This window comes from Nomascus leucogenys, chromosome 8, assembly GCF_006542625.1.
Source record: "Nomascus leucogenys isolate Asia chromosome 8, Asia_NLE_v1, whole genome shotgun sequence".
NCBI lineage: Eukaryota > Metazoa > Chordata > Mammalia > Primates > Hylobatidae > Nomascus > Nomascus leucogenys.
The window spans coordinates 1,003,726-1,021,326 of record NC_044388.1 but is presented as its reverse complement, the minus strand read 5'-3'; the positions used below and the strand labels follow the sequence as shown (position 1 = coordinate 1,021,326).

General features: G+C 42.7%; 1 protein-coding gene and 1 non-coding gene across 3 annotated transcripts in view; one reads left to right on the top strand and one right to left on the bottom strand.

The window, feature by feature from the left end:
- The window catches only part of TFCP2 (transcription factor CP2), a 77,860-nt gene that overhangs the window by 58,160 nt on the left and 2,099 nt on the right, over window positions 1-17,601 (bottom strand). The gene's annotated exons all lie outside the window — the stretch shown is intronic.
- Window positions 10,114-10,220, top strand: LOC115836429. Its single transcript, XR_004031513.1, has one exon. It is a non-coding gene; the product is annotated as a U6 spliceosomal RNA (small nuclear RNA).

Genomic DNA, 17,601 nt, shown 5'->3' with positions numbered 1-17,601 from the left:
AGTCTGAAATTATTTTTTCCCACTGCTTTTTATTGTGATAAAATACACATAACAAAATTTACTATCTTAATCACTTTTAAGTGGACAGTTCAGTGGTATTAAGTACAATCATGTTGTTGTACAACCATCACCATCATCCATCTCCAGAACTCCTTTCATCTTGCAAGGCTGAAACTCTTCTAGCCACTGAACAGTAACTAGCCCCTGGCAACCATCATTGGTGGTGATACTTTCGCAGCTAGCTGAGGGATCAGGACTTGGGCAAAGGAGAACTATTTGCATTCTTTTTGTTTTCCATTTTTAAAATCTGTAGTAAAATATACATAATACAATGTTGGCTGGGCACAGCAGCTCATGTTTGTAATTCCAGCACTTTGGCAGGCCAAGGCAGGGGGATGGCTTGAGGCCAGCTCTAGACCAGCCTGGGCAACATAGCAAGAACCCATCTCCCTAAAGTTTTTAAAAAATTAGCTAGGTGTGGTGGTGTACACCTGTAGTCCCAGCTACTCAGGAGGCTAAGGCAGGGGAATAACTTGGGCCCAGGAGTTTGAGGTTGCAGTGAACTGTGATTGCGCCACTGCACTGCAGCCTGGATGACAAAGCAAGACCCTGTCTCAAAAAAAAAAAAAAAAAGTTATCATTTAACCTTTTTTTGTTGTTGTTGTCCATATCAATGCTTCAATCTGTAATATTTTAACCATTTTTAAGTGTACACATCAGTGCTATTAAGTACGTTCACAGTGTACTTAACCATCACCACTATCCATTTTCAGAACTTTTCATCATCCCAATCTAAAATTCTGTGCCCATTAAACAAGAACTACTCACTCTCCCCTCTCCTGGTTAACCACTGTTCAACATTCTATCATTATGAATTTGACTACTTGAGGTATTTCATGGCAGTGGAATCATATATTTATCATTTTGTCTGACATTTCACACACCATAATGTCCCAAAGTTTATCCATATTATATTACACATCAGAATCTCCTTCCTTTTCAAGCCTGAATAATCTTCCATATTATATACATTTTGTTTATCTAGGTTGCTTCCACCTTTTGGCTGTTGTGAATAATGTTGCTAAACATGGGTGTACAAATAGCTGCTCAAGTCACTGCTTTCAATTGTCTTAAATATATACTCAGAAGTGAAATAGCTGTATCATAATTCTACATTTTTTTTGAGGAACCACCATACTGTTTTCCACAGTGAATGCACTTTACATTGCCACCAGCAATACATAAAGGTTCCAATTCCTCTACATTCTTGCCAACACCTACTTTTTTTTACTAGCAGCCATCCTAAAGGCTGAATAATATTCCATTTTATGTACTTACAACATTTTGCTTATCCATTCATCCCTTGATCAATGGGCTATACTTATGAACATTAAGTACACAAATATCTCTTAGAGACCCTGCTTTCAATTATTTTGAGTATACATTAGGTCATCCTTATCTGATGGGGGGATCCAAGACTCCCACGGATGTGTGAAACCAGGGAGAGTATCAAACCCCACGTATAGTGTGTTTTTTCCTATACATATATATCCACGGTAAAGTTAATTTATAAATTAGGCAGAGTAAGAGATTAACAACTAATAATAAAATAAAATAACAATATATGGTAATAAACTATATAAGTGTGGCTGGGCACAGTGGCTTACGCCGGTAATCCCAGCATTTTGGGAGGCCGAGGCGGGTGGATCACTTGAGATCAGGAGTTCGAGACCAGCCTGGTCAATATGGTAAAATCTCGTCTCTATTAAAAATATAAAAATTAGCCAGGCATGGTGGCAGGTGCCTGTAATTTCAGCTACTCAGGAGGCTGAGGCACAAGAATTGCTTGAGCCTGGGAGGTGGAGGTTGCAGTGAGCTGAGATGGTGCCACTGCACTCCAGCCTAGGTGACACAGTGAGAGTCCATCTCTAAATAAATAAATAAAAGTGGTCTCTCTCTTTCTCTCAAAATATCTTATTGCACTATACTCACCTATTTTCTTATAGGCCACAGTTGACCTTGGGTAACAGATATCTCAGAAAGTGAAACCTAGGATAAGGGGGAACTACAAAACCTCCACAAGCAGAATTACAGGATCATATGATGTGAGGAATTTTAGGTGTCAACTTGACCGGATTAAAGGATACTTAAAAAGCGGGTAAAGCATGATTTCTGACTGTATCTGTGAGGGTGTTTCCAGAGGAGACTGGTGTGTGAGTAGGTTGACTGAGGGAATAAGATCCATCCTCAGTGTGGGAGGGCAACATCCAAAGGGCAGGGTGCCCACCCAGATAGAACAAAAAGGCAGAGTAAAGGTAAATTCATTTTCTCTCCTGGGGCTGGGACACCCTTCTCTTGCCCTTTGATATCAGTATTCCAAGTTCTCCAGCCTTTGGACCCCAGGACTTACACCAGTAGCCTCTCAGGTTTTCAGGCCTTCAGTCTTGGTCTGAGAGTTATGCCATTGGTTTCCCTGGTTCTGAGGCTTTGAGACTTAGATTGAGCCATGCTACTGGCATCCCTGGTTCTCTAGTTTGCAGATGGCCTATCACAGCCTTCTTAGTTTCCATAATTGAGTAAGCCAATTCCCCTAATAAATCCCCTCTCATTCACCCATCCATCCATCTATAATCCTATTGGTTTTGTCTCTCTGGAAAATCCTGATACATGTGGTAATTTTATTTTTAATTTTTGGAAGAACCACCAGTTTTTCACATAGGCTATGCCATTTGACACGACTACCAACAGTGTACAATGGTTCCAATTTTTCCATGTCCTTCCCAACAATTATTTTCTGCTGTTCTTGATAGCAGCCATCCTAATGGGTGTGAGGTAGTATCTTGGAGTTTTGACTTGCATTTCCCTAATTAGCAATGTTGAGTATCTTTTCATGTGCTTATTGGTCATGGTGTATAATCCTTTTAATATGCTGCTAAATCTAGTTTGCTAATATTTTGTTGATGATTTTTACATCAAAGTTCCTAAGAAATGTTAGTCTATAGGCCAGGTGCAGTGGCTCACGCCTGTAAAGCCAGCACTTTGGGAGGCCAAGGAGGGTGGACCACTTGAGGCCAGGAGTTTGAGACCAGCCTGGCCAACATGGCAAAGCCCTGTCTCTACTAAAAATTTAAAAATTAGCTGGGCGTGGTGGCACATGCCTGTATCCCAGCTACTTGGGAGGCTTTGGCACGAGATTCATTTGAACCCAAGAGGCCCAGGCTGCAGTGAGCCAAGATTGCACCACTGCACTCCAGCCTCAGTGATAAAGTGAGACTCTTTTTTGTCTCAAAAAAATAAAAATAAAAATAAAGAACTATTAGTCTATAGATTTCTTATAGCATCTTTGTAGGGCTTTGGCATCAAGACTATTCATCCATTTTGCATTGCTATAAAGGAATACCTGAGGCTGGGTAATTTACAAAGTAAAGAGGTTTATTTGGCTTATGGTTCTGCAGGCTGTACAAGAAGCATGGTGCCAGTATCTGCTTCTGATAAGTACCTCAGGAAACTTTCAATCATGGCAGAAGGTGAAGGAAGAGCAGGTATGTCACATGGCAAGAGAGGAAGCAAGAGAGAGGGGGGAGGTGCCACACTTAAACAACCAGCTCTTGAGTAAACTAATAGAGCAAAAATGCACTCATTACCATAGGGACCACACCAAGCCATTCCTGAGGGATAAACCCCCATGACCCAAACACTTCCCACTAGGCCCCACCCACCTCCAACACTGCAGATCAAATCTCAACTTGAGATTTGGAGGGACACATATCCAAACTATGTCAAAGATAATGCTGAATTCACAGAATGAATTAGTGAGTGTTCTTTCCTCTTCAATGTTTTGAAAAGTCTGAGACGGATTGGTGTCAGTTCTTCTTGAAATGTTGATAGAATTCACCAGCGAAGTCATCAGGTCCAGAGATTTCTTTGTTGGGACATTTTCGATTACAAATGCAATCTCCCTATGAGTTATGAGACTATTTACATTTTCTATTTCTTAGTAGTCTTGGTAGGTTTTGTGTTTCTAGGATGTGACCATTTCATCTAGGTTACCCAATTTGTTGGCGTACAATTGGTTTATTAATCTTTTTCCCCAAAAAACTAGTCAAGTGCAGTAGTAAGGATGGGGGAAAGAGTAGAACAAGTTCTATCTGTAACTGACTGTCAACAATCAATTAAGACAACTCACTATCTCCAGATCAGCCTACAATTGCTTATCGTACTCTATTATAATCTCTCTTTTTTTTTCTTTTTTTTTTTTTGAGATAGAGTTTTACTCTTGTTGCCCAGGCTGGAGTGTAATGGTGCAATCTCAGCTCACTACAACCTCTACCTCCCAGGTTCAAGTGATTCTCCTGCCTCAGCCTCCTAAGTAGCTGGGATTACAGGCATGTGCCACTACGGCTGGCTAATTTTCTTATTTGTATTTTTAGTAGAGATGGGGTTTCACTATGTTGGCCAGGCTGGTCTCAAACTCCTGACCTCAAGTGATCCGCCCACCTCAGCCTCCCAAAGTGCTGGGATTACAGGAGTGAGCCACTGCGCCCAGCTCATGATCTCTCTTTTTAAGAGAAAGGCTCTGTCACCCTAGCTAGAATGCCATGGAACAATCATGGTTAACTGCAGCCTTGAATTCCTGGACTAAAGCAATCCTTCTGCCTCAGCCTTCTGGGTAGCTAGGACTACAGGCATGTGTTATTTTTTTGTATATACAGGGTCTCAGTATGTTGTCCAGGCTGGTTTGAGCTCCTGGGCTCAAGTGATACTCCCATTCCGGCCTTCAAAAGCATAGAGATTACACATGTGAGCTGCCATGCCCAGCCTACCCTTTCCATTTCTGTGGAATTGAGGGTAATATTCCCACTTTCATTTTTATCTTTAGTATTTCAGTAATTTGAGTTTTTCTTTTTTTTCTTTTCTTTTTTTTTTTGAGACGGAGTCTTGCTCTATTGCCCAGGCTGGAGGACAGTGGCGTGATCTTGGCTCACTGCAACCACTGCCTGCCTCCTGGGTTCAGGCGATTCTCCTGCTTCAGCCTCCAAAGTAGCTGGGATCATAGGCATGCACTAATTTTTGTATTTTTAGTACAGACAATATTTTGCCATGTTGGCCACGCTGGTCTCGAACTCCTGACCTCAGGTGATCCTCCCACTTTGAACTCCCAAAGTGCTGGGATTATAGGCATAAACCACTGCACCCGACCCATTTTAATTTTTTTTCCACTATAATCTTAATTTTTTTTTAGAAACAGAGTCTTGTTCTGTCACCAAGGCTGGAGTGATGTGGCATGATCATAGCTCACTGCAGCCTCAAGCAATCCACTCACTTCAGCCTCCTGAGTAGCTAGGACTACAGGCATGTACCACCATGCCCAGCTAATTTTTCTTCTTTTATTATTTTTTGTAGAGATGAGGTCTTGCTATGTTGCCCAGGCCAGTCTTGAACTCCTGATCTCAAGAGAGCCCCCCATTCCTAAAGCACTGGTATTACAGGTATAAGCCACCATGCCTGGCCTCCATTATAATCTTATAGGACCACTGTTATCTATACGGTCTGTCACTGACCAAAATATCATTTTGCAGTACGTGACTTTACTGAGCCTTCTGCCCACCCTGGGCATGCACAATGACTTCTTAATTTCTCCCATCTATTTGGTTCCTTTTGACCATCCTAGTCATCAGTATCTGTTTTTTTGTTTGTTTGTTTTTTAAGATAGAGTCTTGCTCTGTTGCCCAGGCTGGAGTGCAGTGGCATGATCTGGCTCACTGCAACCTCTGCCTCCCAGGTTCATGTGATTCTCCCGCCTCTGCCTCCAGAGTAGCTGGGACTACAGGTATGAGCCACCATGCCCAGCTAATTTTTATATTTTTAGTAAAGACAAGGTCTCACCATGTTAGCCAGGCTGGTCTCAAACTCCTGACCTCAAATGATCCGCCAGCCTTGGCCTCCCAAAGTGCTGAGATTACAGGCGTGAGCCACCACACCCAGCCCCTAGTCATCAATATCTGGCTCTCAAAAGGGAAAAAAGAAAAAAAAATGGAGACGGGGAGTATGGTGCCAGCGCTTTAAATCTCCTGGACATCGGCCAGGCCAGTGGCTCAAGCCTGTAATCACAGCACTTTGGGAGGCCAAGGCGGGCGAATCACAAGGTCAGTTCGAGACCAGCCTGGCCAACATGGTGAAACCCCATCTCTACTAAAAATACAAAAAAAAAAAAAAAATTAGCCAGGCATGGTGGTGGGGCCTGTAATCCCAGCTACTCGGGAGGCTGAGGCAGGGGAACGCTTGAACTCAGGAGGCAGAGGTTGCAGTGAGCCAAGATCACACCACTGCACTCCAGCCTGGGCATCATTGTGAGACTCTCAAAAAAAAAAAAAAAAAAAAAAAAAAAAAAAAAGAAATCTACTGGACATCACTTCAGTGGTGGTAATGCGGGGACTTGCAACAAAGTGGTGAGATGCAACAATAACCATTGCCTCTTTGCAACTCTGTGATCAAAACCAGCAATTCTTTCTTTTATTTTTAATTTATTTTTTATTTTTTTTGAGACGGAGTCTCTCTCTGTCACCCAGGCTGGAGTGCAATGGCATGATCTTGGCTCACTGCAAACTCCGCCTCCCAGGTTCAAGCGATTCTCATGCCTCAGCCTCCCAAGTAGCTGGGATTACAGGCGCCCACCACCACGCCCAGCTAATTTTTGTGATTTAGTAGACACGGAGTTTCACCACATTGGCCAGGCTGGTCTCGAACTCCTGATCTCAGGTGATCCACCCACCTCAGCCTCCCAAAGCGCTGGGATTACAGGCATGAGCCACCGCGCCTGGCCAGAAGCAGCAATTCTGATTGGAGCACAGATTTCTGAAATTTGGGTTTTTGTTTTTAGAGACGGGGTATCACCATGTTGCCCAGGCTGGTCTCAAACTCCCAGGCTCAAGCAATCCTCTCACCTCAGCCTCCCAAAGTGCTGGGATTACAGGCACCAGCCACTGCACTTGATCCAGATTCCTGATATTTGGAAGAGATGGTCCTTTCTGCCCACCTTAGGTTCCACCAACTACGTGCAAGCTGCTCCAGGAACATGTGCACAGCTGCCTGCCGTGGGGCTCAGGGATGTGGATGGGCAGCTGCTATTGTGCTAAGCGCTGAAACTGACTGAAATTAACCAAAATTTACCATCCAGGATTGGAGGGTAAATTGCAGTTAATTCCTCACAGTTGTAAGATTTCAATAAACTCCAGAGTTCCAAAGGAGATGCATCAGACAGATTCTGCCAGAGCAACTGTTATCTTGGTGGTGGGGAGACAAATTTCTGGTACCTCCTACTTTATCAACTTCCCAGAATCCTCTCTGAATTTTTTTTTTTTTTTTTTTTTTTGAGACGGAGTCTCGCCCTGTCACCCAGGCTAGAGTGCATTGGCACAATTTACGCTCACTGCAACCTCCGCCTCCAGGGTTCAAGCGATTCTCCTGCCTCAGCCTCCCGAGTGGCTGAGATTACAAGTGCCCACCACCATGCCCAGCTAATTTTTTGTATCTTTAGCAGAGACGAGGTTTCACCCTGTTGGCCAGGCTGGTTTCAAACTCCTGACCTGGTGATCCATCTGCCTTGGCCTCCCAAAGTGCTGGGATTAAAGGCATGAGCCACCGCGCCTGGCTGTGATTTTTTTTTTTACTCTGCTTTTTCCATGTTGAGAATGAAATTATCTTTTAAGTGAAAAAAACATAGGCACTGGCACTTACAAAGGGTTCTTTCTGTGTAGAGAACAGATTGGATGAGTGTGTGTGTGCGCATACACTGAGTCAGAAGGAGGGTTGGATCAACTAAATGGGTGCTGAAAATCAGGGACATCACTCATGGAAGATGACAGAGCAGGAACTCCAGGAGTTAGTACCTTCACCAAAATAACTATTGAGATGGCAAGAACTGCTTGAGGTGACTATTTTAGGACTCTGGGGTCTAATGAAACACTTGCAGTGTCCAGAAGAGTGCTTGATGAAGAAAAAAGTTGGTAAATTTTAGTGAATTTTGGCATTTGGAATAGCATCTATCATTCTCTAACTCCCATCCCTGTGGTACGCAACTGTTGGGATGGCAGTTCCTGTTGCAGCTTGCTGGTGCTAGGGTGGGAAATAGGGGCTTTGTCCTCCAAAAATTGAAGTTAAGTGTTTCATTCACTACTTTTGATTGCTGAGGAGCTGCCAGAGTGCTGGCCACTGTTTCACACATGCACACCCCCAACTGAAGTTGCCTCCCTAGTGGCACTAGACAAGTGAACTTAAAGAAAGAGAACACTCTTTTTTTCTTTCTGTTTTCTTTTCTTATTGGATCTAAGCATTGAAGGAAATCTCTGTCAAGTCATTGAAAGACCACAGAGATAAAAGAACAGACACTTCAGTGACTGCATGCAACCAGATATACACTCTTTGCAAAGACAGTTTGGAAAAGTCACTAAACAAATGCAGCTTTCATAAACAACAACAGTAATCCCTAGGGAGGCAGTGGAATCTGACTTTCAGAGTTACCATATTACAACACACAAAATGTCCACTTCCCAACAAAAATTTGTAAAGCAAACAAAGAAACAGGACTATATGGCCCATTCACAGGAAAAAAAAAAAAGAAATTGGCTGGGCACAGTGGCTCACGCCTGTAATCCCAGCAATTTGGGAGGCCGAGGCGGGCAGATCATGAGGTCAGGAGATCGAGACCATCCTGGTTAACACGGTGAAACCCCATCTCTACTAAAAATACAAAAAATTAGCTGGGCGTGGTGGTGCATGCCTGTAATCCCAGCTACCCAGGAGGCTGAGGCAGGAGAATAGCTTGAATCCGGGAGGCAGAGGTTTCGGTGAGCCAAGATCATGCCACTGTACTCCAGCCCAGGCAACACAGTGAGACTCTGTCTCAAAAAATAAATAAATATTAATAATAATACTTTTTTTTATTCGCACCACTGCACTCCAGCCTGGGAGACAGCAAGACTCTGTATCAAAAAAAAAAAAAAGAAATTGACAGAAACCACCCCATAGCAAGCCCAGACAATGGACCTACTAGACAAAGACTTTAACTGTCTTAAATATGCTCAGAGGGTTGAAGGAAACCACGAAAAACAAAAACAAAACAAAACAAAAAACTAAAGGAAATCAGGAGAACAATGTATAAACAAGTAAGGAATATCAATAAAAATATTTTAAAAATATAAAAATGAATGAAATAGCAATTCTGGACATAAAGATACAAGAGCCAAAATAAATATTTCACTAAAGGATTCAATAGCAGAGTTGAACAGGCAGAAGAAAGAATCAATGAACATGAAGATAGAATTGAAATTACTTAAGCTAAGGAGCAGGAAAAAAAGATGAACAAAGAAAAAGGAACAGAGGCTGGGCACAGTGGCTCACACCTGTAATCCCAGCACTTTGGGAGGCTGAGGTGGGTGGATCACCTGAGGTCAGGAGTTCAAGACCAGCCTGGCCAACATGGGAAATCCCCATTTGTACTAAAAATACAAAAATTAGCCGGGTGTGGTAGCCCATGGCTGTAGTCCCCACTACACAGGAGGCTGACACAGGAGACTCGCCTGAACCCAGGAGGTGGAGGTTGCAGTGAGCCAAAATGGCGCCACTGCACTCGAACCTGGGTGACAGAGCTAGACTCCATCTCAAAAAAAAAGAAAAAAGAAAAAAGAAAGAGCCATGGGGCCTACTGGGGTACCATCAAATGTATCAATGGCTAAACCAACCTAATTAATACATGCATTACCTCATATGCTTCTCTTTTTTGTGGTGAAAAACACTTAAAATCAATTCTACTCTCTTAGCAATGTTCAAATATACAATATATTGTATTAACTATAGTCCCCACGATGTACAAGAGCTCTTGAACTAAATCCTGATTTTTTTTGTGGTTGGGTCTCATTCTGTCACCCAGGCTGGAGTGCAGTGGCATAATCACAGTTCACTGACACATTTACAACCCTAAATTTCCCTCTGAGTTTTTACTACATCCCATAAGTTTTGGTATGTATGTTTTCCTTTTAATTTGTCTCAATGTATTTTCTTATCTCCCTAATGATTTCCTCTTTTTATTCATTTGGTGTTTAAGTGTATTGTTTAATGCTCACTTCAGCAACACATATACTAAAGTTGGAATGATTCAGAGAAGATTAGCATGGCCTCTGAGCAAGGATGACATGCAAATTTGTGAAGCATTCCATATTTTAAACATTTCAGGGCTGGGTATGGTGGCTCATGCTTGTAATCTCAGCACTTTGAGAGGCCAAGGCAGGAGGATCACTTGATCCCAGGAATTTGAGACCAGCCTGAGCAACATGATGAAACCCTGTCTCTTCAAAAAATACAAAAATTAGCTAGGCATGGTGGCACGGGCCTATGGTCCCAGCTACTTGGGAGACTGAGGTGGGAGGATTGCCTGAATCTGGAAAGTTGAGGCTACAGTGAGCTGTGATGGTGCCATTGCACCCCAGCCTGAGCAACAGAGCAAGACCCTGTCTCAAAAAATAATAGTAATAAGGCCAGGCGCGGTGGCTCACGCCTATAATCCCAGCACTTTGGGAGGCCAAGGCGGACAGATGACCTGAAGTTGGGAATTCAAGACCAGCCTGACCAACGTGGCAAAACCCTGTCTCTACTAAAAATACAAAAATTAGCTGGGCGTGGTGGTGTATGTCTGTAATCCCAGCTACTTGGGAGGCTGAGGCAGGAGAATCGCTTGAACCCGGGAGGCAGAGGTTGCAGTGAGCCAAGATCACGCCACTGTACTCCAGCCCAGGCAACAGAGCGAGACTCTGTCTCAAAAAATAAATAAATAAATAATAATAATAACAAAATTTTAGAAAGAAGGCAGAGTATGGTGGCTCATGCCTTTAATCCCAACACTTTGGGAGGCTGAGGTGGGAGGATCGCTTGAGCCCATGAGCTCAAGACAAGCCTGGGCACCATAGTGAAACCCCCATCTCTACAAAAAATAAAAATAAAAAGAGAGATTAAAAAAAGAAAGACTTTAAGTCAATACTTTAACTTCAGACCTTAAGGAACTAGAAAAAGAAGCACAAACTGGACCCAAGCAAAAGGAGGGAATAATAATGTTTAGAGCAGAGATAAGTGAAATAAAGAATAAAAATAAGGCAGGTGCAGTACCTCACACCTGTAATCCCAGCACTTTGGGAGGCTGAGGCAGGAGGATCGCTTGAGGCCAGGAGTTCAAGGCCTGGGCAAGACAGTGAGACCCCATCTCTATGAAATTTAAAAAAAAATTAGCTGGGTTTGGTGATGCACGCCTGTAGTCTCAGTTACTCAGGAGGCTGAGGTAGGAAGATCACTTGAGCACAGCAGTTTGAGGTTGCAGTGCATATGATCACACCACTGCATCATTCCAGCCTGGGTAACAGAGCACGACCCCATCTCTCAAAAACAAACAACAACAACAAAAACCAAGAAGAATAAAAATAGCAGAATCAACAAAACCAAAAATCTGTTATTTAAAAAGATCAATAGAATTTACAAACTCTTGGCCGGGCATGGTGGCTCACACCTGTAATCCCAGCACTTTGGGAGGCCGAGGCGGGCAGATCACGAGGTCAGAAGTTCAAGACCAGCCTGGTCAACATGGTGAAACCCTGTCTCTACTAAAAATACAAAAATTAGCTGGGCACCGTGGCAGGCACCTGTAATCCCAGCTACTGGAGAGGCTGAGTCAGGAGAATTGCTTGAACCTGGGAGGCGGAGGTTGCAGTGAGCTGAGATCATGCCACTGCACTCCAGCCTGGGTGACACAGCAAGACTCCATCTCAAAAAAAAAAAAAAAAAAAAGAATTTACAAACTCTTGCTAGACTGACTGGCAGAAAAAGAAAGAAGATGAAAATAAATAAAATCAGAAATGAAACTGGGGATATTACTACTAATTTTACATAAATGAAAGGATTATAAGAGAATACTGTGAATGACTATAAACCAGCATATTAGATAATTTAGATAAAACAAATTTTTAGAAACATTAAAGTACCAAAACTGCCTCAGAAAAAAATTAAAAGTCTCAACAAACCTATAATAAGAGATTGAATTGATAAACAAAAACCTCCCAACAAAGAAAAGTCCAGTATCACATGGCTGCATTGGCAAATTCTACCAAATATTCAAAGAATTAACACCAATCCTACTCAAACTCCTTCAAAAAACAGAAAAGAACGGAACACTTCCCAGTGTTCTATGAGGCCAACATCACCATGACAGCAAAGCCAGAAAAAGATACGATAAAATTCAGGCTGGGCATGGTGGCTCACACCTGTAATCCTAGCACTTTGGGAGGCTGAGGCAGGAGGATTCCTTGAGTCCAGGAGTTCAAGACCAGCCTGGGCAACATAGGGAGACTTGGTCTCTTAAAAAAAAAGATGATAAGAAAACTATAAACCAATATCCCGTAAGAATATAGAAACAAAAATCCTCAAGAAAATAACAGCAAACTGCAAACTGGATCCAACAGTACATTAAAAAGATTATATACCATGACCAACATTTATCCCAGGAACGCAAGAGTGGTTCAACATAAGGAAATCAATCAATGTGATGCACCACATTATAATCTCAATAGACACAGCAAAGATATTCGAAAAAATTCAATACCCTTTTATGATTTAAAAAAAAACAATCAGTAAAAGTTCAAAGACATTATGCTAAGTGAATAAGTCAGTCACAAAAAGACAAATCTATGATCCCACATATATGAGGTTCTTAGAGTAGTCAAATTCATAGACACAGAAAGTAGAATGGTGGTTGCCAGAAGCTGGAGTGAGGGGAGATGGGAGGTTAGTGTTTAACAGGTACAGTATTTCACTTTGGGATGAAAAAGTTCTGGAGACAGATCACGGTGACGGTTGTACAACAACGTGAATGTACTTAATTACACTGATCTGGACATTTTTAAAGGGTTAAAACGATAGAATTTTATGTTATGTGTATTTTACCACAATAAACACACACATACACACATATTCAGCAAACTAGGAATAGAAGGAAACTTGTTTAACACTAAAACGGCATTTATGAAAAACTCTGAGTAGGGCATGGTGGCACATGCCTGTAGTCCCAGCTACTCAGGAGGCTGAGGCAGGACTGCTTGAGCCCCGGGAGTTCGAAGCTGCAGTAAGCCATGAACATGCCACTGCACTCCAGCCTGGGCAACAGAGTGAGACCCCATCTCAAAAAAAAAAAAAAAAAAGTTGGCCGGGCATGGTGGCTCACACCTGTAATCCCCAGCACTTTGGGAGGCTGAGGCAGGTGGATCACCTGAGGTCAGGAGTTTGAGACCAGCCTGGCTAACATGGCGAAACCCCATCTCTACTAAAAATACAAAAATTAGCTGGGCGTGGTGGTACGTGCCTGTAATCCCAGCTACTTGGGAGGCTGAGGCAGGAGAATCGCTTGAAGCCAGGAGGCGGAGTTGCAGTGAGCCGAGACCATGCCATTGCACTCCAGCCTGGGCAACAAGACCGAAAACTCCATCTCAAAAAATAATAATAATAATAATAAATAAATAAATAAAAGTTAACATCTGTGAACAGCCTGGGCAATATAGCATGACCCTGCCTCAAAAGAAAAAAAAAGGCAAGAAAAAAAAAGATAACATCTCTGACTGTGGGTCACTATATTAATCGATGCTAAAAGTTGTTTTTCAGGAATTAGGGGACAGCCCTTACCCAGTTGAGACCACGAATCCTTCAACTGGACCTGCATGAGTGCCCAAAAAGTGACCTTTTCATGTCAGAGGGACAAAAACTCCACACTTAGATCATGTTAACACTGCCATTTTCTGCACATGTCCTATGAAGAGCAATGTAGCTCAATTATGCTAGTGCAGAAACCTTGATTACCTCACCTTTCCTACCTGCCAATCACCTTTCCCCAGGCTTTAGGCCACCCTGCGTCCTACCCCACAAATACTGCCAAGCCCTATTTTCAGGGTGCCGGATTTGGGATTTGCTCTCCTGTCTCCTCACTCAGCAGCCCTATGAATAAAATCTTGTCTCTTTTGCAAAACCCATCATCATAGTGATTGGCTTGCTGCACGCGGGCAGGGTGAACCTAGTTTGATATCACAACCATCATCACAAGCAATTTTAGAACATTTTTAACACCCTGAAAAGAAACTCCATTCCCACTAGTAGTCCCTCTCCATTCCCTCCTCCTCCACAGTTCTAGTCAACCACTAATCTATTTTCTCTACAGATCTGCCCATTCTAGAAATGTCATAGAAATGGAATCATATGTTATGTGGTCTTTTGTGACTGACTCCTTCACTTATCATGTATTCACAATGAATCTCCTTTCCTTTTAGTGTAAAGTTTGTGCCACAATAAAAATGTGAGAAAAAAAGAATAATAAAAGTACCACTGATAAGGATTAAATAAATCCAATTAAGATGACTCTTTATAAAGTACAAATTAATAGATTTGAAGATGAAATCATTATAAGATGCAACAGAAAATAAACTAGGGTAAAACAAATGTGTCAGAGAAGATATTTTATAAAACAAATTGCTTGTCAAAGAGAGTATTTTCCCTAATAAAGATGTAGAAAGTCAGACTGCTTGATTTTTTTTTTTTTTTTTTGAGAGTCTCACTCTTGTCCCCTAGGCTGGAGTGCAGTGGCTCGATCTTGGCTCACTGCAACCTCCGCCTCCCAGGTTCAAGTCATTCTCCTGCCTCAGCCTCCCGAGTAGCTGAGATTACAGGCGTGCGCCATCAGGCCGAGCTAATTTTTGTATTTTCAGTAGAGACAGGGTTTTACCATGTTGGCCAGGCTGGTCTTGAACTCCTGACCTCAAGGTGATCCGCCCACCTCAGCCTCCCAAAGTGCTGGAATTATAGGTATGCACCACCGTGCCTGGCCTGATTGACTCTTAGAACCAGTTGGCAAAGATTATTGCTGGAGGGTGGCACACTAAGGTCCAAGGTCTTATTAAAAGGAGAAATAGGCCTGGGAACTGTGGCTGACATGTGTAATTACAGCAATTTGGGAGGCCAAGGTGGGAGGATCTCTTAAGGTCGGGAGTTAGAGATCAGCCTGAGCAATACAGCAAGATCTAGTCTCTATAAAAAGTAGAAAAACTGGCTAGGTGTGGTGGTGTGACCCTGTAGTCCTAGCTAGTCAGGAGGCTGCAGCAGGAAGATCACTTGAGCCCAGGAGTTTGAGGCTGCAATGAGCTACAATCACGCCACTGCACTCTAGCTTGGGTGACAAGAGTGAGATGCTGCCTCTAAAAACATAAATAATAAGACAAAATTAAAATTTTAAAAATAAAAATCAGGGCTGGGCACAGCGGCTCACACCTATAACCCCGGCACTTTGGGAGGCCAAGGGGAAAGGACTGCTTGAGCCCAGGAGTTCCAGAACAGCCTGGTCAACATAGGGAGACCCTGTCTCTGCAAAAAATTTAAAAATCAGCCAGACATGGTATCTCGTGACTGTACCCCCAGCTGCACTCCAGCCTAGGGGACAGCTACTTGGGAGGACTGCTTGAGCTCAGGAATTCCAGGCAGCAGTGAGCTGTGATTGAGCCACTATACTCCAGCCTTGGCGACAAAGCAAGACCCCAACTCTAATGAATAAATAATCAGATTTCTAGTCTGTGCCCCAATCACTGGAGATGGGACCCTGTAAACTGGTGTTATGTTTTGGTTTGGTTTTTGTTTTTTTGAGACAGGGTCTCACCCTGTCACCCAAGCTGGAGTGCAGAGGCACAATCACAGCTCACTACAGCCTTGACCTCCTGGGCTCAAATGATCCTCCCATCTCAGCCTCTGGAGTAGCTGGGACTAGGGGCAGGCACCACCATACTCAGCTAATTTTTTTATTTTTAGTAGAGAGAGGGTCTCCCTATGTTGCCCAGGCTGATGAAAACTCCTGAACTCAAGCAGTCCTCCCACCTTGGCCTCCCAAAGTGCTAGGATTACAGGCATGAGCCACCATGCCTATCCCCAACTGTATTTTTATTTTTATTTCATTTTTTTTTTGAGACGGAGTCTGGCTCTGTTGCCGAGGCTGTAGTGCAGTGGCACAGTCTCAGCTCACTGCAGCCTCTGCCTCCCGGATTCATGCAAGTCTCCTGCCTCAGCCTCCCAAGCAGCTGGGATTACAGGCATGTGCCACCACACCTGACTAATTTTTGTATTGTTAGTAGAGACAGGGTTTCACCATGTTGGCCAGGCTGGTCTCAAACTCCTGAACTCAGGTGATCCACCTGCCTCAGTCTCCCACAGTGTTTGGATTACAGGCGTGAGCCACCGCACCCGGCCCCCAAGTGTATTTTTAATAAGCTGTCCAGGTGACTCTTATGAATACTAAAATTTGAAGACCAATATCTAATTAACACAAATTAATAGAATAGATTACATGTGTATAAGATTCAAGAGAGCTGGGTGCAGTGGCTCACGCCTGTAATCCCAGCACTTTGGGAGGCCAAGACGGGTGGATCACCTGAGGTCAGGAGTTCAAGACCAGCCTGGCCAATATGGTGAAACCCCATCTCTACTAAAATTACAAAAATTAGCTGGGCATGATGGCATGCGCCTGTAGTCCCAGCTACTCGGGAGGCTGAGGCAGGAGAATCACTTGAACCTGGGAGACAGAGGTTGCAGTGAGCTGAGATTGCACCACTGAACTCCAGCCTGGGCAACAGAGCAAGACTCCATCTCAAAAAAAAAAAAAAAAAAAAAAGTCAAGAGAATAGTGACAAGTACCTAACACATGAAAAAAAGGGTGAAAAAAACAAAAAAGCCGGGTGTAGCATTATATGCCTGTAGTCTCAGCTACTTGGAAGGCTGAAGTGAGAGGATCACTTGAGCCCGGGAGATGGAAGTTGTACTGAGCCGAGATGGTGCCACTGCACCCCAGCCTGGGTGACAGAACAGGACCTGTCTCAAAAAAAGAAAAGAAATGAAAAGAAAAAAAAGAAGAAAGTACTTAAAATGTTGGCACACTATGCTCTCAAGAACTCAAAGTGATGTTTGAAAACTTGTGCATTTGATTTTGATGTTGAAAAAAACTAAATGTGTAAATATGCAAGCCATTCTAATGCCTGTGAAAACCACACAGGGTATGATTTGTAAAGCACTCTTAATTAAATGTAAGATGGCATAGTATCAAGAGCATATGGTATTGCACCTAGTAGATTAACAAATGTTTGCTGGCGATATTAACTATTTTTATAATGAGTACAGTTATATTTAATTATTTCCAGCCTAACCTCTGGTAACCTAAACAAAATCAAACTTTTTGCTGTATCTTTACATACGTAACAGCATAAAAAATTGTCAAATATTATGTCAGATGCTCATGTGTAAGTTCAGGGTCAGGGCACTTACTTTCAGACCAAAAGAACCTCTATTTTTATGCTCAGACTTATATAAACATGGACAGGTGAAACCAAAGTTGAATTGCTCATGACTAAGAGCACTGCATGATAGAACATATAGAACTCAAGTTTCCCTGAAAATCACTAAAATATTTATATAATGATAGCCTTTTTTTCCAATTTTTCTTAATTTTTAAAATCTTTTTTTTTTTTTTTTTTTTTAGTTTAAGAG